General features: G+C 33.1%; 1 long non-coding RNA gene across 1 annotated transcript in view; it reads right to left on the reverse strand.

Annotated features, from left to right (window-relative positions):
* Positions 1–296: 296 nt before the first annotated feature.
* LOC132501089 (uncharacterized) overlaps positions 297–25,022 on the reverse strand; it is a 36,925-nt gene continuing 12,199 nt past the window's right edge. Inside the window, exons 2-3 of the long non-coding RNA XR_009534131.1 lie at positions 5,989–6,146; positions 297–3,404 (exon numbers count right to left, since the gene is read on the reverse strand). This is a non-coding gene — a long non-coding RNA (uncharacterized LOC132501089). The remainder of the gene's footprint in view (positions 3,405–5,988; positions 6,147–25,022) is intronic.

Raw genomic sequence — 25,022 nt, forward strand, 5'->3', positions numbered from 1 at the left:
TAGCAAAAAGGATGCTCAGTGCTTTTGCCTTTCATTTTTTCTTAATGCATAATTTATGTATGGCCCATTTATTAATAACCATGAAGTGTTGTACCTGGAAATCTGTTCACAAAAGAACAGAATCTATAGAATCAAAATGAACATTTCATAAGGCTGATATAATTTTTACATTAAAAAAAAAACTTACCTTAGTTAATTCTTGTTGAGAATGTTGGATAAAATCCAACAGATATTACTCAATTATTAATATAACCATATTTATCAAATTAAATAAGAATTTTAACTATATCCTGATTACTGATAAATCTCATGAGAGATAAAACATTTTTATAATGACATATTCTACCTAGAAGGGAAAATATTTCAACAAAGCACCATTTCTATGAGTTCCTTCAAGGCAGAGAAACTTTATTATTCACCTTGCATGTATTTCCCTTGCCTAATATAAATGATGTATTATATTGTAATGATAATAAAATCTACAACAGCTAATATTTAAATAATTAATATTTGTGAGGCAGCAATCTTAAAAGCTAGGTATTATTGTCATTTCATGTTATCAATGAAGAGAGATTAAATATTTTGCCCAATGTCACTCAGCTGATGAGAGGAAGAGCCTGGGATTTGAACTCAAGCATCTAACTCTAGAACTTACTTTCTTTTATTAATTAATTAATTAATTAATTAATTAAGGGTTGCGTTAGGTCTTAGTTGCGGCATGCAGGATCTTTCGTTGTGGTGCATGGGCTCTCTAGTTGTGGTGCCTGCACTCAGTTGCCCCGTGGCAAGTGGGATCTTAGTTCCCCGACCAGGGATCAAACCCGTGTTCCCTACATTGGAAGGCAGATTCCCAACCACTGGACCGCCAGGGAAGTCCCTAGAACCTACCTTCTTAATCATTAATTTTACTAAGTTCCATGACCTGTTTAGAGTAGACATTCAAAATGCATTTAAATTAAATTGAAATCCTGACAGATTTGGCCTTTTCGTTGTAAACTATTAAGAAGACTTAAACTTCTGAATAAATATCTGGGTTAAAAAAGTAAAACATATAGTTCATTGAATAATTCTATGCATTCCAAATATTCTAGGCCTTGTAGAAGTCTAAAGCTGAAAAGGATTTTAGCAATCATTCTAGTCCAATTTTCAGATATGAACTCAATCCCGTTTGGGTCCAAAGAGGTGTCTCAGGTTACTGAAAGCCATACAGTAGGCCAAATTTCCTAATTTACAGGCAAGAATATTTGAACTACACCTACTGTTTTTATTTTTGTTCATGTATTTATTTTCAAATGAATTGCTCCTACCTAGATTGTTAATTTTACACAGTATGGCAGACAGACTCTTAAAGTGTCTCCTATCACCCCTACCTCCTGATGTCCATGGCCTCCTGTGACTTCCTTTCCTTGAGTATAGATGAGACATGTGACTTGCTTTTAACCAATAAAATACAACAAAGGCAAAGGAATATACATAATTGCATGTATGTGATTATGCTCATAAGATCATAGCTCCCATTTTGCAGGAATCTCTTTTGCTCTTGCTGATTTTGATGAAGCAAGCAGTGATGTTGGGAGACTCATGTGATAAGAAACTTGGAGTAGATTCTAGGAACTGAGAGGAGCTTGCAGCCAATAACCTGACAGCCAGCAAGAAAATGAGGCCCTCAGTCCTACAACCACAAGGAAATGAATTATGGCAGTGACAGAACCTAAGTGAATTTGCAAAGGGATTCTTCCCTGGTTGAGTATTCAGATGAGAGCCCAATCCTGAAGAAAGCCTTGACCTCATTCTTTCAGAGAACACAGCTAATCTGTGTTCAGACTCCTGATCCACAGAAATTTTTAGATAACAAATGTCTGTTGTTTTCAGCCACTACTTAAATGTAATTTCTTATACAACAATAAAAAAAAACTAGTATATGTAGTCATCCTTATTATGACAAGAATCTGACACTGAATTTAGATTAAATAAGGTTTAGCTAGGCAAGGTTTAGTTACTTTTTATGTAATAAGAGGACCCCAATAAATATCTGTTAAATGAAAGAATGATATAATATCTTTAGTATAACATCAACAAGGAAGAAGTGACATCTGATCATGGAATTACTATGATTATAACTTTAAAACAATGTTTATTGCCTGATAATACCACTTATTCTTTTATCTGTGTGTACATAGAGATGGAGTTGCAGTCAAAAGTAGCTTTGGTTTGAAGCTCAAGATTAGAAAGGAAGAAATGACTTAGCCTCTAGAAATTTTCTAATGTGACTTCTCTACATATGTGGTATGTATGATGTTATTGTAGCTTCTTGTGTTACTTCAGGATCAGTGTTATAAAGAATTCATCAGTGTGGCTTTTAAACAATCATTTCTATGTTTAAGTTCATTAAAAGAACTGCTTTTGACTACATTCTCCTTTTCAAAAACTCTAAATCACACTTAAATGGACATTTACTTTATCCCTGTTATTCAGGCATTCTATAATGCCTAGTAAAAAGTCTTCAAAAAACAACTAGCTTTAAAAAAATAAAAATAGAATTACCATATGACCCAGCAATCCCACTACTGGGCATATACCCAGAGAAAACCATAATTCAAAAATACACATGAACCCCAATGTTCATTGAAGCACTATTTGCAATAGGCAGGTCATGGAAGCAACCTAAGTGTCCATCGACAGATGAATGGATAAAGAAGATATGGTACATATATACAATGGAATATTACTCAGCCATAAAAAGGAATGAAATTGGGTCATTTGTAGAGATGTGGATGGAGCTAGAGACTGTCATACAGAGTGAAGTCAGAAAGAGAAAAACAAATATCATATATTAATGCATATATGTGGAACCTAGAAAAATAGTACAGATGAACTGGTTTGCAGGGCAGAAATAGAAACACAGATGTAGAGAACAAACGTATGGACACAAAGGGGGGAAAGTGGTGGGGGGGTGGGGGGGATGAATTGGGAGATTGGGATTGACATGTATACACTAATATGTATAAAATAGATAACTAATAAGAACCTGCTGTATAAAACCATAAATAACATTCAAAAAGAAAATAACTAGCTATGAAAAACACATATGTAGAGTTGAGTGCTTATAAAACTGCTGACCTATTTTTTAAATGTGACTGTGTAAAATTAAGATATAATGGAACCATTTCTACAGTTACTGTTTGTCGTTGACTATAACATTACTAGGAATATAGGCAAATGAAGTTAAATACAGTAGCCATTAAAACAGTCTTGGGGCTTCCCTGGTGGCGCAGTGGTTGAGAGTCCGCCTGCCGATGCAGAGGACATGGGTTCGTGCCCCGGTCCGGGAAGATCCCACATGCTGTGGAGCGGCTGGGCCCGTGAGCCATGGCTGCTGAGCCTGCGTGTCCAGAGCCTGTGCTCTGCAACGAGAGAGGCCATAACAGTGAGAGACCCACGTAGCGCAAAAAAAAGTCTTGAATTTAAAAAGCCTTCATTTTGTACACATAAAATAAATTGTTTTGTTTTCAGACATATAACATTCTGGAGTCATGGCTAATAAGAAAACAAATCTTACTTATATTAAGAAAATTTAAAATTGTCCACTTTGCTTCATTTTACATATGAAGATATTGAAGTTCAGAGAGAGACCAAAAAGAAAGTTATCAGTGACAGAATAACACTGGAAATCTCTTCCCCTGAAGCTAACTAATGAAGAAAGACCTCTAATTTTTTGTACATTTATCAAAATTATTAACCAAAACAGTCAAGTAGAATATACCAGTTATATGTTCCTGTCTTATCTTAGAATACAAGGACCTAAATATAGAAACCTCAGCTTCTATATATAGATTTATGCTTTCATGTGCATTCTGGATACCAAGGAAGGCTAATAGAAGTGAATTTGAAGCAAAAATTTCCCAAAAGAAAGGAAAGAATCTTAAGAAATCATGGCTGTGGAGGAATAGGAATATCATGTCAACACACTGAATAATTTTTGAAAAGAGATAGAATATTAATTCATTGATAAAGGGTGGGATTCACTGTGTTTCCTGAATCTGAATAATTGCTTTCTGTACTTCTGAAAGTATATAATTACCATTCATTGTTCTAAACACATATAATGAAAGCCAGAATATGAAGAATGAAATTTGGAAAAAAATTAGAAATTTAAAAATTAAAAACTAATTATAAACTATTGATAACACATGAAAGAGTTCAGAAATCACTTCTGAAGATTATGAATTATATATCAATTTAGCAAATTACAATCTCTCTCAAAGTTATGTGTTATATATTAGATGAAAATGTAGAGCAACTATGATAACCTAAAAATAATTTTAGAAAGTCCAAAGTAACAAAACACTGCCAACCTTTTATGTATATGAGCATTTAAAATTGAAAATCTGTACATTTTAGGGGCTTTTTTTGCCTAGTCCAAAATGCAATATTGTATTTTTCTTATTCCATTTAGAGGCAAAAGAGTAAAAGGGGATAGAAAAAAGAATATGATTTTTAACATAATTTTGGAATACAAAAGCAATTGGGAAAACTGAAAATATTTTACTCTTATGAACAGTACTTTAAAAGAAGATCTCCTGAAACAACCTGTTACAGAGGTAACACTGGGACATAAGTTAAAATAGGAAAGTTTTTGAATTGAAGAACTTACTGGCTTTACCAACTTTTATTGGTTGGAGTGTATGAACTTTGGAACTCTTTTTAGGACTGCATGATTTTCATATTCAGTATGCCTGCATGCATATAAATGTATAGATAATTGCTATGCCTTGTATCGAGGATATGAACTGTGTAAAATTACTGTAGGAAGTTGTAAATGATGTATGAAATGAGAAATCTTTGCCCACTGGCAGTACATAGATAGAACAGAGATAGTGACGTGCAATCTCTTCTCTGTCATTTGTCATAGTACTCATCTTATAAAAGGCAGAACATATCAATAAACTTGAGTGTCAAATATGCATGCTAAACAATATATTGAATTTTCCCTTTTTAGGTCTTACCTCTTTCTTGAAAACCATTTTACAAAAACCTCTGAGGCCAAGGGAAATGTAAGGAACTTATACATTAATGATTTCAATTATCCGTCCCAAAACATTAAATGCCAAATTTCTAAATAGCACTGTGTGCATGTACCTTTATCCTTATACTCAGTGTTGCTGAATTTCTAGACTTGCCATCCAAAGTAAAGCTTTTTGTGAGGACATATAGAGAGGCTTTATCTACAATATTTAACATACAAACATTTAGAAACATCTAAGAGTAGCACTGATATTTTCATCTTGCCTCCCAATGCTTGAAAGACTTCAGATTTCACTCCATTGTTGACTAGCAGAAGCAAATAGAAGCAACACCTTTCTACTAAATTAGTTTTAATATAAAATTCTCATGGCTGACTTCTCAGTCCCACTGACCAATCACCAAATCAAATATTTAATCAAACAATTGTGGCAATTAAACTTATGCAGGTCCAATGCCATCTTGTCACAAAATATACTTGTACCAGGAAAACAGAAATTAAAAAAAAAAACCTTTACAAGTTGTCACATACTTTTATTGATGGATTACAGAACTTAAGTCTAGAAATTAAAATAAACAACAACTGATTCAAGACTCTACCTATATACTATTTTAGAACCAACAAGATCAAGTAAGTTCAAAAAAACACATGAAAGCAAACGCTAAACTATCTTTTTTTGTCTTCAAGAAGTTGACAGCTTGCTAATGTAGAGCTCTAAGTATGAGGTGTTTTTTAGTGACACCTGAATTTTTTTTTTTATGAACGCAGAAACACAGAGGGAAATTTAAATATTTATGCAATTGCATCTTCCTCAAATATGAATGGGTTCCTTCATGTGCCAGTTATGGTTTTGTTAAAAAAGAAAGAAAGAAAGAAAGAAAGAATATGCTAAGGCATTTGACTTTTTTTTTACAGTATGTTATTGATAATTCTTTCTGAAAATTGTAAAACAAATATTTCCTTACCAAGAGTTCATCTCTTCTTGGAATCACAACTGATTTTTCTTTTGCTTGATAGAGTTAGAAGTGAAATATCTGATCTTATTTCCCATCAGCAGATCTCAGAGATTAATGTATTTCATTTTGCATATGAGTCACATAAAAATGATGGTATCATTTTGTCACTGTGAATAAAGTCAAAGGGCATAAGACAAAACAGTATCTACATTTGGCTTATTTTTTAAGTAGAATGTAAATATTGTCTTATTATAACAAACACATAAAGAGCAGAAATTAAAAATACTCAGTCTCAAAAAGACCTTTCAAATATTGATCCACTATTTAGATTATATTTAGAACCCATGCATTTTCACCACCACCTTTAAGGTTAATATACTTAGTATACTCATATTGTTAGTTTCATGATCTCTTTCTTCTTCCTTCCGTTGCACTTGTCCCATTTTAGTTGGTGGTGCTTCTGTCACTCAGCTGCTACTACCTATTCAGCTACCTGTCCAAGACCCAGTTCTTGGTACTCTCATTAGCTTACAGAAAATTTCTCAGTTTCTCTTTTCTCCTTTTTACCTTCTTTCTAAGTATCAATACACAGTAAAACCGTGGAGCCAGCATATTAGCAACTGACTGCTCTTCAATTCCTCTCTCAGGATATTTTCATTTTACATTGTTTATGTGATCAAAAACACAAAAGCTGGGAAAATTCAGAGGGTACCACGTGGTGGACAATTAGGAAACACCTGCTCATGTCCATATGTCAGGTCCATTATCCCCATCTACACGGAGATGCTGTCGAATAGCATCAGCAACCATATAGTTTGTTTCCCAGGACAAATAAACAATCGCCACTGTACCCACACCCAACCAACACCACAACAACACTGGGATTAATTTACATGAGGAAAATAGGAAAAAGTCTGGAAGGCAAGGAAAACAGAGCCCATTTCTGATATTGATCAGATTCTCTGGGTTCAAATGATCAGTCCAGTATGATTCTATTTGCTCTTAGGTAGGGGTAATTTTTCCAAAATAGTTGTAGGAGTGGTATCATTGGATTATACATTTTTATTTCTCTTCATGTGTATATGATAATGTCGAAAACGGCATAGGACTTTATACAATTTATAACACATCCACATGGCTCTCTAGATCAGACATCTCCCCTATTAGGAAATACTCACATTAACTTCAATTGACACAACCCAGTTGAAACATTTAAACCCACACGGTAAGGATGAGACTTGACTATAAGTCAAAAAGCCCCATAATTTGCCCTTAACCAAAAATTCCATCAACAATAATTGTCTCAGTAAAAAGACCACTTAGGGGCTTCCCTGGTGGTGCAGTGGTTGAGAGTCCACCTGCCGATGCAGGGGACACGGGTTCGTGCTCCTGTCCAGGAAGATCCCACATGCCACGGAGCGGCTGGGCCTGTGAGCCATGGCCGCTGAGCCTGCGCGTCCGGAGCCTGTGCTCTGCAACGGGAGAAGCCACAACAGTGAGAGGCCCACGTACCGCAAAAAAAAAAAAAAAAAAAAAAAAAAAAAAAGAAAGAAAGAAAAGACCACTTTAATGTAACCAATTTTATTATAAGCCTGAAGTTGCTGCTTATTTACCTAAGCCAGACACCCTCTACAGGAAACCCTGTCCTACAGGTAGAATTCTTTAAGTAACAACTCCCTCCTTCTCACTTTCTCTTAGTTTTGTCCATACCTTGTAAATAAATTCTTCAATAAATCTCATCCATTATCCCATTGAATGTGCCATCTATTTCCTGATAGATCAAATGTGCAACTCTGTGCCAGAATTCAGTCTTTTCTACATATTGTTTTGTTGAATCTTATGAATAAGTATACTGATAATGTAATCCATATTTTATACATAAAGAAACAAAGACTCAGAAGGTTTAATAAACTTTCCCAGACACTCAGCTAATATCTAAAATAACCAAAACTTAAATTATGGTCTCTTGCTCAAGGTCTAGTATTCTTTTTCCTGCTGTTCAGTTTTCTCCTATTCCCTCCTAAATGGCTTGCCCTTGGTAGCATCCATCAATGGTTACTATTGAGGGCCTACAGCCCATTATAATGTATTGACACTGTATCCAGCTAAATTCATAGGTATATAGGAACAACAGGCATGCATCTAACTAGTCGTCATTTTGGCCAAGAATATCTAACTATTGAGCAGTAGTAAGGGGTCACATTTTTCACTGTTAGTATCAACACTGAATTTAAGGGCTCTCCTTATGGGTCTTTGAAAGCTTTAGAAATAGAATTCCTTTGTCTATCCTTGACAACACGTTAAATAAAAGGATGGCAAATGGATAGACAGACAAGACAAGACAAGATAGAAGACTATTAACAGATCTGGGGGTTTGGGGGTGGGTAAGAGACACCTGACTTAGACCCAGGTGCTGACCATGGAGAGAACACCAGCTCATTTAAAGCTCACTGAGTCAGTCAGTTGGCAATGCCAGCAGGTAGAATCTCTTGAGGGAACACAGGTTCTGGAGTTCCATGGAGCTCTACAGATCACCTGAATACATGTCCACGTACGGCAAAATTGCCATTTCTGAGGGATATGGGAAAAATTAGTACTAGTAAAAATTAGGCGGGAATCCAGAATAATATGTACTTTTCATATTTGTTTAGGGGGAGTAATTAAAATAAAATATATAAAATATGCAACCCAGAATTTAGTGCAAAGTGTATGGGTGGTATAATGAAAGCTGTGGAGAAAGATGCTGACAACCGTGGCTCTGATAAGTTGGTCTCAAGATGTGGGTTGGAACTAAGATATAAGGCAGTGGATATCAGAGATCTTAACTGGAATGAAAAGAAAACTGGGAATCAGGCATGAACTGATATCATGGGTCAAATATAAGCACCTACCCTACAAACACTTGGGCTCATACAAAATTGCAACAGAAAAATGATGCCTGCTAACAACACTTCCACAGACCTCTCTCCACAGGCATTCTGGTTTCCTCTGTTATCCAAGCTTCTAAACTTATGATACAGATTAGATCTATTTTTCCCACAACCAACCTGCAACACAGAATTACTGTTCCTTTCTTACCAACACCCTTATTCTGAAATTTCATGTATTAGGAAATCTGATGTCACAATTGTTCATGAGATAAGGACTTTTAGGTTTAATGTCTTCTCCTCAAGATGTTTGTTAACCTAAGCATCTTCAATTGGCTAAATATTTTAATGTTTTCAGGAACTACTCCCATGAGTCCTGGAACATTCATTGGTAACCATTAGCAACACAGAGAAAGTGAGTTTTGTTAGGTTTGGGGTGGACTGTTGCTTCCTAGAGCCTTTTGAGGGAAAAGGCAAAGATACAGAAGTTTTGGGGATTGTGTCTCCATTCATGCCTCTGTAGGAATTATTAGTCTCTCTTGTTACAAGGAGTCAGAAAATTCAATTGAGTTCAAATAAATTATTAAATTCTTCATAACTATTTGTTATTCAATTTTCTAAATTAATTTGTACATTTAATATAATTCTCAACCTTAAATAACCTGAAATAGATTTTTTTCTTGGAGCATGGCAGAAATTGGTAGTAAGATTAATCTAGGGCAGTAAAGAGGCAAGAATATTTTAAAATGTACAAAAAAGAAATGTGTGTACAAACATAAACTATTATAATTCATTAAGATTAAAGCAAGGTTAATTAAAATATGTATTTGAGACAGATGTACAAACTTCTATACATGTGTACAAACTAAAAGAAAATAATAGATTCAATAATAATATTATACTATACATACATATTCATATGTACATATTCTATACATATCTATGTATTCATATGTATGTGAGTATATATACATATATAATTAAAGGTGTATCATTAAAAATGTAAATAGTGGTGTTGGGACCATTTATTAGCATTCCAAAAAACTGTAGGTCAATACAACAAACAATACTCTATAAACGCTAATTTTAAATGTTCAGTTAAAAACTACAAGGAACTAACTAGCTAAACAATAGCAAAACCACCAAAATAATTTAATATTTATAAAATTCTGGAGGACTAAAACCTTTTAAAATGTGAGATTATAAGTAAAGTCACAACAGAAAATATTAACAAATTTGGTCATTTAAAACTGCTGACATGTACACACTGCTATATATAAAACAGATAACCAACAAGGACCTACTGTATAGCACGGGGAATGTTGCTCAATATTCTGTAATAACCTAAGTGGGAAAAGAATTTGAAAAAGAATAGATACATGTATATGTATAACTGAATCACTTTGCTGTACACCTGAAACTAACACAACATTGTTAATCAACTATGCTCCAATATTAAATATTTTTTTAAATTAAAAAAACTTCTGAAGAGTAAACAATATAAAATTTAAAAAATGCAGCCAAAGGGGAATATTTGCAGCAAACGTTAATGTAAAATAAAGCATTCTTAAAAAGGGAAAAAGAAACTAGAACTATGGGCAAAGGACATTATATGTAATTCAGACAAAAGGAAATACCTTTTAGAAATTAGAAATCAGAGAAAAATAATCATCATATATTCTAATCAAAAAAAAATGCAAATAGCAATGAGATATTTTTACTTATTAAAGAAGGCAATGTTTTTCCTTTATTTTGACTGAATGTTAGTATCACTGATATTCTTGGTGCCTGTTTAAGTTGGTAAAGGTCATCCAGAAAAAAACTAGGAATATCTTTCAAAACTGTAAATTATTTACTTTTGATTGAAAATCAGATCACTTGAAGCTTTAGGCATATAGATGTTGTCTGATTCTAAAAAAAAGACAGTCTTTAGAGAAAAACTTTAAAATAGCAAGGAATAAAAAGAAAAATCATTAGTAATTACCTATAACCCCACATACAAAATTTACTGCATGTAAAAGTTTGGTAAAATTTCCTTGATAATTTCATATGTATACAAAATTGAGCTCAATTTATAAACATGATTGAGCTCATATATAAATGTGTGTATATAATTCAATTTTTCCTTTACTTTTTCATTTTAAAATCATTTGAGTGTTGGCAACAGTCATTTTAATGTTGTATAGTCCTCTATTGTACATCTATGCCATGATTTATTCCCTCATTTCTTTATTATTGGACATTGAGGCAATCTTCAAATGTCTAAATAATAATGTCAATGATAGAAAAAGTTCAGAAACAATCTAAAAGTTTAATAGTATGAAGAGTTAGAATATAATACATCTAGCCATAAAAAATAATAAATCTACAATATGATGGAAATATGTTTATGATATGATGTCTATGCATCAAATTGCAATGTGGAATTTAGCCCTTCTAAGAAACTTTGCCTGCTTCATTGCATTGTACCAGTACTAAATGTTCATCTCACTCCCACTTAATAGGTAGGAATTCTAGTCTTGTTTGTACTCTGCACCTCCAGTTCTACAATGCCTCTTCTTCAGGCACCCTGTGAGCACCCAAGATATATTAGTTATATGACTGAGTAAATCTCTAATGAAAGGCTAAAGATTAACAAAGCTTTGCTCGTGTTCTTTATCTCTTTTTCTGCCAATTAGTTGTTTTCCTTTCTCATGTTGGCATGTAGGCATTCTTTACTCTTGGGCTTTTGGGTTAAGAACAAATGATTTTCAAAAGATCTGGAATATATATCACTTCAATTCTATCATGAGGTTACATTGAGAGAGCAACAGTCCAGGGTGAGGAAATCAGCATTAGAGATGTATTTGGTTCCCACTTGTCTTGACATACAGAATATCAGAGTTAAGCTCAGGAACTAGATTTCCATCTGATGACACCTGTGATAATAGATGACAGTCAGACATGCTTTTAACATTAATACCAAATTAGAATAGAAAATGATGCCTAATACCTTTCTTGGAAAAAAAAGAGAAAAGTTACCAAATACAGCTTATAGACTCTGAAAATTGGGTTTAATTTCAACAATCTAATATGAGAAATGTTTTTGTCTCTAGCAGTTAGAAAATCCTAAGTCATCTAATTCATTTCACTTATGAATGAAATATGGTCGAAAATTTAGTAATGCCCAATCTCTGTCCTTTTGTCTGTTTTGTCTAAGTGTCCAGCAAGATGGCTATACCGCGCTTCAAACACCTACACTTTTGGTGCCCAGATCATCCTTAACATCCTGGCTTATTTGGACTGTGCATACAGTCCAACAGAGCATCTCTACTTTGCTTGTAACTGTCAACAGAAAGGGTGCCTTGTGGTCACACACGAGGGCACAAGTCACCCAAGTCAAAGGACAGGAAGAGATGGGATATTTGTTATTCCTGTCAGTGATAAAGGGAAAGAGCTTTGCCTTTCTTTCTCAGAAGTTATGAATGGCACTGCCCAGCAGACTTTGAAAGAAAGCAGAAAACTTAAAAATGAAGGAATGTGGAAAACATCATAAATATTACTACTTCTGTTGAAGAAATTTCGCTATTTATAAGGACTTCACTGTTTACATGACTGTGTAATATAAGCCTTGTCTGCCAGTTTATGCATGCACGTAATTATTCCTTCAGGGAAATAGATTCTTCACTTAAGAATGAGAAAGGAAAACACTATTTCTTTTCCTACAAACATAACAATGAAAGCCGGATTAAAAGAGGAATTTTTTTTAAAAAAGGAATTTTTAAAATTTTGTTTTCTCAGTTCATGAACACACACGCACGTGCACACACACACGTGCATACATACACAACAGTGACAGATGTAGAGCTTTAGAACGTTTGAAAAACATGGCATTCTCAGTAGCCCACGACATACATTAAATCCTGACTTTACACTCTTAAATTAGTCTCATGGAATTAATATTTACCTTAATGCTCTTACATCATAATTTTGGTCATTAAACATGTCATCAAGCTTCAAGTTTTTAAAATATAGAGACAGTAACTCATTCATCATTGTAGCCACAGCACAGTTCAAAAATGTGAATCCCAAATGTAAAATAGATAGCTAGTGGGAAGCAGCTGCATAGTACAGGGAGATCAGCTAGGTGCTTTGTGACCACTTAGAGGGGTGGGATAGGGAGGGTGGGATAGGGAGGGTGGGAGGGAGACTCAAGAGGGAAGAGATGTGGGGATATATGTATACGTATAGCTGATTCGCTTTGTTATACAGCAGAAACTAACACGCCATTGTAAGCAATTATACTCCAATAAAGATGTTTAAAAAAATGTGAATCCCATGCCAACTATGAAAGGAAAATTCTACTTAATTTAAAATTTTTATAGGTTATTTCTACCACATATAAGACCAAATTATTCAAGTTTCATGTTTGAAACCCAACAAGTTTATAGAATCATAATATTCTGAATTACAACTCTGTTTTTAAAGAGTTTCCTCTTGGATTTGAGTCTGCTTTGATTCTTAAGAGAATCCTCAAAAGAAAACAAGTTTCTGAGTTGAAAGATCACTCATTTGTGTAACATACCAAAAACAGAAATTTTCAAATAACAAACCAATATATACTTAGAGCCATCAAAATATCCTATATATTAATAGGGGCAGGTAAAGTTTACTGAGTACTTACACAATGCCAGGCTCTGTGCTATTCCACAGAATATTTAAAAATCATCTCTTGAGGCATCTCTCCCTGTTATTATAATAACCACTTTATAGAAAAGGCAAACTAGGTCTGAAGAGGTTAATAACTGGTCTAGGATCACACACCATATTAACTAGAGCTAGAATTCTAACCCTCTTTTTACTGATTCCCATGCTTCCACTCTTATGTACTTCACTCTATTGTTTGTTGAATAATAATTGTGCACCTCTGACATTCCCTGTCACCAACATTATCGGTGCCAGCACCCTGCATTTGCCTATATCCTCATCCTCATGGTTGCATAAGGGGGTAAAAAAGTAATCTTTAATTTAACAAACCTGAATAACCAATGTTGAGATCAAAGGCCTGTGGTCCTTTTAAATCATATTTTAATGAAAGCAAATATGTATTTTCTTGCTTAACATGTATTAAGCACCTACTGTTTACAAAGCATCCTGTACACATAAGTAAATGTTATAATATTTCATGAAACAAAATATCTATATTACCTCAACAGAGTATACACCTGTAATAGGATTTGGCATGATGGGTATCACCAATTTTCACATCATCTGCAACTCATGAGTAAATAAAACAAGTAATTTTTAGTGAATGCCTTTTTGAACAAAAGTGAATGCAGAAGAAATAATAAAAGCTATCATTGATGAGAATATAGAAAGTTAAACACTAAATCCTATCTAAGGAGTAAAAACAATAAATTATCCCACTGAACCATAGGTTTATACTTGATCTCATACAATAGCATGTAAATGCAACAACTACAACCAAAGAATACAGTTGTGGAAACTGTATACAGTTGTGGAAACCACAGTAACTCCTATTAATGTTACAGAAACACGTAATTGAAAACAGATTCACTCACATGGAATACTTGGATTTTACTAAATTTTTGCATCTTCTACAAACCCATCAGTAAATTCACACCACTGAGCATAGTTGGGGTCTGGACACCAAACCACCAAAGAAGCTTGGAAGATTAAAGCTGCCACGTTGAACATTCTGACATCTGTACCCTAGGATGTATTAATACATCTAACTCTGATATGTTTACTCTGTTTACCCTAGGACAAGATAGCTAGAAAACGTCAGCAGACCTTGGCCAAGGATACTTTCTCCTTATTTCTTAGCTAGGAGAAAAGATGGAAGAGCTGTTTCTCCTCCATTGATACAGACTACATTTTTACCTCCTTGGATTCAAAGACCGGTTTTTACTAAGCGACTACTAGGGAAGCAGCATGAGAGTGCTCAGGGGAAGGTTGAATCCCATGTCCAGTACTTAAGTGCTCTATCAACTTGTGCAAGTTATTTCACCTCTCTGCTTTGATTCCCTTCGTCTGCAAAGTGAGGATAATAACGGTATCTACCTCAGTGGGGACTTGAATGGATGAATGTGACAATGTAAGTAAAGCCCTTATCACACTGTGAACACGCAATTAACATTCACTTCACTTCCCAACCATCACCAATGACGAAAATGGTGGCTACAAGCTTCATTGTACCTGTTTCCTATAAGAATCCACCAGCCTTTCTCTTCTGACTCCCCTCCCACGGCAGTCTCCTGGTAAGTGAACTGTTTTATTCCATGGCGAACATTCCAACTGAGCCCCTTCTCTGTGACCCCCCAAGGAAAGGGAGAATAAGGCTAGACCCGGAAAGGTATCCTGATGTCCCCTGAGGACATTATGCTGAGTGAAATAAGGCGGTCACAGAAAGACAAATACTGCACGATTCCACTTATGTGAAATATCTAAATGGTAAAATTCATAAAAACAGAGAGTAAAATGGTAGCAGGGGCTTTGGGAACATGGACATAAGGAGTTGAGTAAAAAGTTTCAGTTACGTAAGATGAAAAACTTCTAGAGATTGACTGTACAGTCTTGCACCTATAGTTGAATACTGTACACTGAAAATTTTGATAAGAGGGTAAATCTCATGTTATGTGTTTTTTACCATAAAAAAAAAGGTATCCTAGAATGCTGAGCTGTGCTAAAGAGGTTAGGGCAATAGAAAAAAAAATATGTGCTTTCTATATATTCCATTTGTTTTTGCTAAATCCCTAAGAAAAGAGACCCAAAAGATACTTTCAAAACTTACGTTACAGTTAGACGTTATCTGACACTTTGTGCCAGATTCTCCCAATCTGTCAGCTGCTGTCTGTTAGAGAAATTTTATGCCCAGAAGCAGTTGGGGCACATAATAATTCATAAGTGTGACTTCCAGGAACACCCACTTCACACAATACCAGCATTAAGCATCCAAACCCCTCAGCTGTAAAATACAAGGAGAATGGCACCAATAGAATGAGGATTTTAAAGGGGCTGTGGTTTCAACAATTTCAAAGCTTTTAATCACGTAACACTTCGTGTTTTCCCAAACATTAATTTCTCAGATTAAGTAGGAGCATCTAAATTGGTATTGTGAGACCTGGGGGAAAAATTGTGTTTCTTCTAAATTGAAATAGTGACACTATCGACTATTATAAAAATAAAAAGGGATGGCAAAGAATAAAGTTCTCAGGAATTGGAAATGCATAGCAGAATGATTACAAGTGTGTGTCATGCATTCTGTCATTTCTAATCATACACAGATAAGGCTTCCCGTAGGGGAAAAAAAAAGTCTATGAGCATATATGTGCACAATTTCATTCCTGAATTAGGCAGGGAGTATCTTCACTGGCCTCACAAAATAAAGGAGAAACAACTACATCCTTCAAACGAAGACCATGTTGATTAAACACTTGAAACAGGAATGAGTCAGGGAGTGATGGATTTTAAGTTGACAATTGAAGCTCAGTCTTTTCTTTATCCTTGAATAATAACGTAAATGTGAAAAAACCAAAACCTTAAAGACTTTAAACCTCTTCATTAATATGCAGATATACTGTGAAATTTTTCAGAATTCTTCATATTACTGGAGTTTTTAGTTTTTCACTATTGATATTATGGAATGTATTTCTTAACTGATATGATTTTTTTTACTGAATATTAATTTCTAAGGTATTTAGAAAATAGAAATAGGTAAGTAAAATATTTTTAACCTCAAGATCTAAAAGAAAATTCTTTCAAATACAGTATCAACATTCTTGATATGTTTAAAAATAGATATGTACATTTATGTAGCTATCAAGCACTTAGTAAAAGATGACTACTCAAGGCAATTTGCAAACTATGGTTTCACCAAGATACATGTCAGTGTAAATCAGGGACCTTCAGTTCACCGTTTTTCTGAACAAGTATGCCATAATCTTTGCAAGCTCTGTTTCCGGTTTCCATGAGGCCATCATAAATCTACCACACTGCACGGTCTCCTCAGAACACAGTCACAGATTCAAATGCTTGAAAGTATAGTGAACTACACCTTCAGCGAGTCTATATCAGAGTTAGTAATCTCCTTCACCTGTGGGGCATATTTCATTTTTAACAAAATCGTCATCGAAATGCACCCATCGCACTTAAAATCTATCCATTATTATCACACTTAATGGAAAACTCCCTTTTCTGTCAGCCTAGAAACACGAAATAGGAATGGACACTCCTTTTAATGTCTGTACATAAATGGTTTGTATACAGTGTCTACTAAGTTAGTCAGGGTGGACTTTGGTGGATTGAATGCAAACATAGATTCAACTGGTATAAAACATTTTTCTCAATTTGTCACTGCTGATATTTAATTTGCTTTGATCTAAAACTGCTAATGTTATCCAAGTGGAAGGAACAACTAAGATTCATTATTTTAGATTTATTTCTAATACTGAAGGTGTCTGCTAAAAAAAAGTAAAACAAAATGTATGAAATTATTTAATTTTCATCCTTCAAACTTAAAATGGTATATTAAAATCAGAAAACTGTTTAAACCTTTCCCTTTTCTGGAATTACAGTTTATAGTTCTGTATTTATTGAATGCATTCATAGGCTCCCTGAGGATGTGAAATGTATGGAAATATATGTGCATTACTAAAGAAAGAACTAAATTTATTCTTTCCCCACATCATGCTCTTCTTTGCAGTGGAGGTTTTTAATTCAATACAGAGCTAGAATGAGATGGAGCCAATTTCCTGGTCTATATGTGTGACAAATGCTAAAAGTGGCACAAGATTAACAAATTAGTTGAAGTATAGATCTTAAAAGATTTTTTCTGTGTCTCTAAATCAAAATTCATATTTTATTTGAAACGAAACCTTCTTTAGAATTCAAGAATGACCAAGGATCTTTTATTTCTCTGTATTTAAGATGAAAAGAGAGGATTTATGACAACATACTTGCAATTTTTTAAAAGCAAATTTTATTTGTAGGAAAGCTTACAAAGATTATATATTTGGAATATGAAATTATTTTAATTGGAATCCAGTGACTTGGGTTAATAATTCCAAGGTGTGATTTGGTAAAAAAAAAAAAAAAAAAAAAAAAAATTAAAAGTTTTTTTTTTTCAAAATAAAGAGTTATTCCTAAAATAAAAGCATAAAATGAATATCAGGGGAAAATTTATTTATTTCTGTATTTTTATGGGTAAAAATAATGTTTACAATGTTAGGTCCCAGATAAATATACTTGTTTTTCTAATAACATTTCTTATATTTGATTTTAAGTGAAAACTATCAAAGCTTGGCTGTTTTACCTAACTTCAGAATGATGTGTTGATATATATCTAACACCAAACAATAAAAACATCTGTGACAATAAAAGCATGGAACAGTTGTGGAATTGTTTAATTTAGGAGAAAATGGCTATGTTTGATAATCACGTGTCCATGAATGGATTTCTCCTCTTTGTCGAGAAACTTATATTTTGCAATTTTTTTTTTCTTAAAGGAACCAACTTATGATGTGTAAGGGATTTTTAAAAAGGTATTCTGAAATACGTGTTTTGGATTTAGCTCACTCATTCAGGTTGAAAGCTTTGTCACATAGTCCACCTGTTTTGCTTGGGCTTAAATTATGTAAAAATACAGCATCTTAAAGCAAGCACAGTCTTACTTGTTGTACCCAAACACTATTACATGCTTAAAATTCAAGAAGAGTTCTATGCAGGTTGTATGTCTCAGTCACCCAATCTCCTTCCACATATCTGTTCATGTTGACAGACTATGTCATAATTCATCAACAGAAAGATCAGCACAGAAGAACAAAATTTCATCGCCTGACAGCAAGAGGAAAACTGATTTTCAGTATTAAATTAGTACAAATATACCATTACCTCACTTCCAATAAGTCTACTACCTTTAAAAAATAAGGCGTCTGCTATAATCACAAGTATATGCAAAGGCAATTAGGTTCGTTTATTTCTTTGGTATCACCCTTTGACTGACAGCCTATTTTCATTTATCTTTTACAAGTTATTTTATTTGTTGTATCTTGGAAACAACTTAGAGAATTACAAAAAAAAATACAATTTCTTCCTGAGACATGAAATATTACATATGTAAAAATATATATCTGTCAAGTGTTTGGAGGACAATCTCTCCTAGACTAATCATGAGCAGAAACCTTCTGGCCATTGCAATGGAAATGGGTATTTAAGCTTCTGAGAAAAGTTCGGTACCTTTTTCATATAACATCTTGTTCTGTTTGGATTTCAGGAGAAATGTACCAATACCTGTAATAAATAATGTCTTTTGCAGCCTAGGGCATCATCTGCCACTTAGGCTTTTAATTTTGCCCCTGTTTGAACACCCTGCAACATATGCACTTCTCTTTTGTCTATTATCCTAGAGTTGTGCTATTCCCAAATATTGACATCATCTACTTTTATCAGCATTAACTGCTCTGAAGCTTCCCAGGCTCATGTTCGGCTCTATTTCTTCCTATTGATTATCTTCCTCACTCCAGCAGGTAGCTAGCCAGCGAGGCTGTCCTGAGAAATAGCTTCCAATGATTTTATACGCACAATTTACACGGAATTGTTTAAAGAAGATATTAGCCTCAATACAAATCAGTGAACCTCATTTAGTCAATACTGCACAATTCCGCTGTTGGCACCCTGTCACATGTTCGACTTTACAGTCAGCTGCTGCATCCAATCTGCACATTAGCCATAGTATTTAGTTTCATATTAAAATGAAGCTGGTTTTTTTTTCGCTTTTGCTTTTCTTTTTGAAATCTTTTCAGTATACTTTTTACATCACCTCACTGAGCCATGTGATAGTAATATATTTTGAAATACAAAAACCTGAGATTAAATGTTTGATTTTTGACAGTGTTCTTAAATATAATAAATTCAAAAGGAAATACTGTTAAGTTAAAATGGAGTGTTTTTCATTAAGTCCAATCAAATGGTAGACAACAAAGGATCTTTTATTTGAGAATATGAAGTGAAAATGAAAACCAGAAAACCTTTACTAAGAAAAGGTCCAGCTAAATTATGTTGGAAGGAGGTCTCCAGATTGAGCTTGGGTGTTTCTTTTGCTAAAAGTGAATTAAACTAAGATATGTTATGAAGAACTATTTTACAAAGAAGCAAAACTTAATGCTTTGTGGTGATGAAAATAAGGTCTAAGGACGGTTGACTTTGAAAATAATTCGAAAGAAAGATCACATATGAAAAAGATTGCCACAGCATCTGATCTTTTCTTATAATCATAACAGGGAAATGTTTGGGGGAAAGTAATGCTGCCATGGCAATGCTGTAAAATTCTAGAAGGGGTGTTTACATTTCAGAATTACCCCTCCTTAAACTACTGGTTTATGATAGCTAATGAGATGATATCCAAATGTTGAAAACGGGAAAATTCGAATGAAAATCTAAATGTGAAATATAATATAATGAAATAACTAAGCAACATAATACTACTCTGAACGTTTGTGCAAATATTGCAAAATGAACTGCAATACATTAAAATTCTTCAGTGGTTGTGTAATACATAAGTGAAGGTTTACATATAAAAGCTTTAGCTATCAAAAAAAAAAAGATCTTTATATCATATTGTCCTAAATTTTTTACTTGAAAACATCACTAACATCTTGGGGTGCATTCTGAAAAGTTGTCATTAAATCTATTTGCATATCTCTTTGTAAACTGAAGTTCAAGGTAAAATAGCTCATGCTGATCAAAATAGTCTATTTGTTATAAAATGCATCCCTTAGCTTTAGTGGGTGAGTGGCAGAAAGCTTTGGAGAATATGAATGGTAGAGAAAATAATAATTTCAGGTTTAAAGATTTTAGAGGACTGTATATTTTTTCTGTAAGTAAGAAGTAAGAGTTGAACACAATGACAATTTTAAATGAGTTATAGTTATAATAGTAGATTTTGAAAATTAATACAGAAAAAATTAAAATAAAATTACATAACAAATTACTGTAAATATTTCTCTTTTTTACTATAAAATGTTAAAGGTGATTTTTGTATGACCTTTGCTTTCTTTTCCTTTCTCTTTAAATATCACTGGTACGGAGCTGGAGCCCTGAAGCCCAGGTAGGTTAGACACACTGAAAGACGGCCAGTCTATCCTGACTGTACATTTTTTCACACATTTATTGCAAACTGACACTCATATAACAGCTTTCTTTTTTTTTTAATCACAAAGATTCAACAAAGAACAATTCAAGTATCAAGGGAAAATCGTATCTCAGAAAAGAGAGAAATGCCGTAACTGCATATTCAGGCTGCATAAACCAAGTATGGCAAAGATAATTGTACTATTTGTGTGTGATAGCATTTTACCATTTAAAGAAGTCAGTAATCTAAATTTGAAAGTATTTAGGTGTAATTGTGTATATGTATGTATATATCATATATTACATGCAATGCACAAATATAAATTTCAGCCCCAAATGCACAAACATTTCATTTGTCTTTTTTTTAGTTTAAAATATTCTTTGATGAATATGTAGTTATATATTAAATATACCTCTACCAACTAAATTATGAGATTTCTTGCTAGTCCATATGTCATATGATATTCTACTATTAAATAAGATTGTGTACTTTATTCATTTAAACACAAGAACATTCTGAATGAAGCAAACGTAAGCACAAGCAATGCACACAAATTAAGATCGATTTCTAAACTAACAGCAACAAAATAGTCTGATAAACTTTTCAAATAAATAAAGACACTGATATTTTTTTCCCAAAAAATTATCTAAATTAACTCTAATTCTTTAAATATAAGTGAATGTTGTTTTCAAATTATGTCAAAACATAAAATTATCAATGATTCTCCATAGTAACTTTCAAAAGAACTAATTTTTAAAGAGCTTTGATTAAATCCTTAAAATATAAAGGATAATTATGTTTATTTTCTGTTTATTAAGACCCATCTAGAGCAGAAAACATGATTCCAGATCTATAATCTTTATAAGCATTATGAATGTTCATATTTATGATGCATATTAAAGATTAATGTTTAAGATCTATAGTGACCGCCTATACAGATTACCAAGATGATGGCAAAAATCATGCATATCATTTCACTGAATTAGTTTTAGTAGCTTAAATGTGCTATAGTGAGTCCAGTTATTTCAAATAAATTTTCTTTTCTATAAATATTCTGACTAGTATAACCTAGTCACAAAGGATATTTTACACCAAAAATTAACTTTAAAAAATAATATTGAATTCTATGGGACACTATCCTTTCTAAAAGTATAAATTTATCTAAACTAAGCACACATACATACACACTCACACATACACACACAAATTTTGTCGGTTTTGTCATTAAAGTAAACTGAAAATGAAGCCATTAAGGTGATTATTACATTGTCATCTATGCAACTATGTAGCTTTTAAAATATGTAAGCATTTCATTTAATCCTAGTTTTACATATTTAACAATATATCGGTAACTATTGTCATTGATTTTTACAAAGTGTAAATATTTTAAAATATCAACTAACACATGTATCTATTCAAATTCTAAGACATTTTCATTTGTCTAAGAATGTAAAATCAAACTAAATAGCTAATTGAGATATTTCATAATGTCTCCATTTTACAGAAAAATATGTATTAACAAAGTACGGTATTTAAGGAAATTAATGTTAGCCTTCTTATATGTAGAGAGTACATTTGTGCACCTATTACTATCTATATAAGTATAGATATATCATTATATGTGTCTTGTCAATCTATGTATTTTGTGCAGAGAAGAAAAGCATTCTCATAACCTAGAATAAAGCAATAAAGGAGTATAGGTATGTGTGTATGTGTGTGTCTGCTTGTAGAGACGGAGGAAAAGAATTGGTAGATTTACAGAGAGGTATTAAAGTAGAATATTAACATGTTTGAAAATGAATATGAAGGCATTATACTATATAAAGAAATATCATTGATAATTTTTCTTCTCTCTCCTTCCTCTCTCTAAGTGAGTGTATTCGGCTGCTAACAAGGAAATGACATTTGAGATAAAAGGAAAAGATAACTGTATAGAAATTTCAGATGGGTATTTTGGTTAAAATTACTAAATTAAAATTTAAATTCAATTGAGTTTTCTTTTCTGAAACATGAAATAAGGAGTTTGTAAAATGAGCACGAAAATCACAACATATTTTGAAATATTTCTATTAAAATTTTCCCATATAAATATTTGTATCATTAGTACCTTATGATATTATAAAATATTCTGAAGGAATGTAAAAATAGCATGAAATAAACTTGAAGGGGTAATCTTTGTAGCATAAAGATCAAGATTCTAAGTAAAGACAAAGTTCCTTATCATTTGATTCAGCCATAACTGTTTCAAACCTCCTAGTTTAATGATTTTTATGTATTTCTACTTGTTGGTTTTTCAAATTTGTCATTGCTTCAATATTCTAGGGCTGAAAAGGAAGTAATGTAGGGGGTAAAACAAGAATTTACATAGCCACCTAATAGTTAATATCTTGACCACCTTAAGATTATGCATTTAAATAGTTATAATCCCAGTAATTCCAATGCTACAGTATCTAGGGGATGCTATTAGATGTCTTCAACAGATAGATGTCCTCAGTGATACTTCATAGCAAGTATCATTTACTAGTACCTGACTACTTAGATTCCTGAGGCTTTTAGTCTAAAAACACATTTCTATATAAAAAGAACCCAATTTAACTATAAGGGTAACAGTGATGTTTGTCATGAAGTTGACAAAAAGTGGTAGACAAAAAGTTATCTGTAACTCCCAAGTGGACATATTCATTCCCTAATTCCTAGATAATTAATGAGGATAAAACTATACCTTGATCGCCTCTTTTCAAGGTGGTAAATTAATGATATAAACTAATGATACAGTGGAATCAAAGTGAGTTATGGGGGTGGGGGAGGATATGGGGGATGGAGAGAGAAATACCTTTTTTCTTGGCTCCACAAAGGGTTGAGGGCCTAATTATTTTTAAGTATAATCCAACCAACCTCTTCTCATGCTTAGCTGCACTGAGTGACACTATTTGTGATGCCCAGTGTGCTGAAACTGAGCATGTTGCTGTCAGTTTAAAAATGACTATAATAAAAGTGACCATGAAGATGGATCTTGTGATTTTGCGTTTCTAATCAGTCATCTGTGAAGAACACTTTTGCTTTGATTCAGCAGACTGGTGACAGCCATGATTGATAGTGCACAAGGATGAAAAAAGGTTATTAACTGTCTTCCTATTAAGCTCAATGTTTTACCCCTCTAGGTGCATCTCATACTTTAAGTTAAAATACTTACTCAGGTAAGGTCAAGAATGAACTCTATGGAGATGGTATCCATTCTGCTGAAAACGAGCAAGGCATCCTTACATAGAGTTTTTTTTTTTTAATTTAGCACTTAAACTACATTTAATTCCACCATCTTATTCATTAGCTAAAAAGAGAAATTCCCTCCTTCCAATAGCATCCTATGGTGAAAACACTAAATGTACAGAAAATAGCTTTAAATGTAAAGATTTGAATGTGGAGCTGACTAGCAACATGTGTGTGGTATGTATGTAAATCTGTGTTTAAACAGATGGTCATATATGTATAATCTGAGGGTATTTTTAAGGGTAGACACAATTGATTTATGATTACAAAGTAAATATCTGCATAATATATGCAAACATTGTTTAATTTTAGATAATCTATACATGGCGGAGAAAAAATAATAAAGAAAAAATAATCATTTCTAAGAAACTCAAAGGATCTAATAGAATATCTAGATATTTGTTTTCATTTAAATGTAATATATTAATTTATGAACTTCATCTTATTTTATTTTTTTAAAATTAGAAATATCACATATAGATAAACATTTGAATGACAATATCTGTTCACATATTTGACTAGCATACAGTCGCACACCCGTACGCAAGTAGTATTATAGAACCTAAGGTATTCTACTAACTGAGGATGTACCATTCATTAAATGAAATAATAAAAATTTTAATGTTATCATATTTCCTGTATTCCTTTATTCTTCCTGAAGCCAAGATGTACTGAAAGATTTTTGCACACTTTATCTAACTTCTCTTTAAAAACATTTTAAATTTACAAGTTTGTTTCTGGGAGATAACGAATTAAATATATGCATTTTAATGTAAAAT

Source organism: Mesoplodon densirostris, chromosome 13, assembly GCF_025265405.1.
Source record: "Mesoplodon densirostris isolate mMesDen1 chromosome 13, mMesDen1 primary haplotype, whole genome shotgun sequence".
Classification (NCBI taxonomy): Eukaryota; Metazoa; Chordata; class Mammalia; order Artiodactyla; family Ziphiidae; genus Mesoplodon; species Mesoplodon densirostris.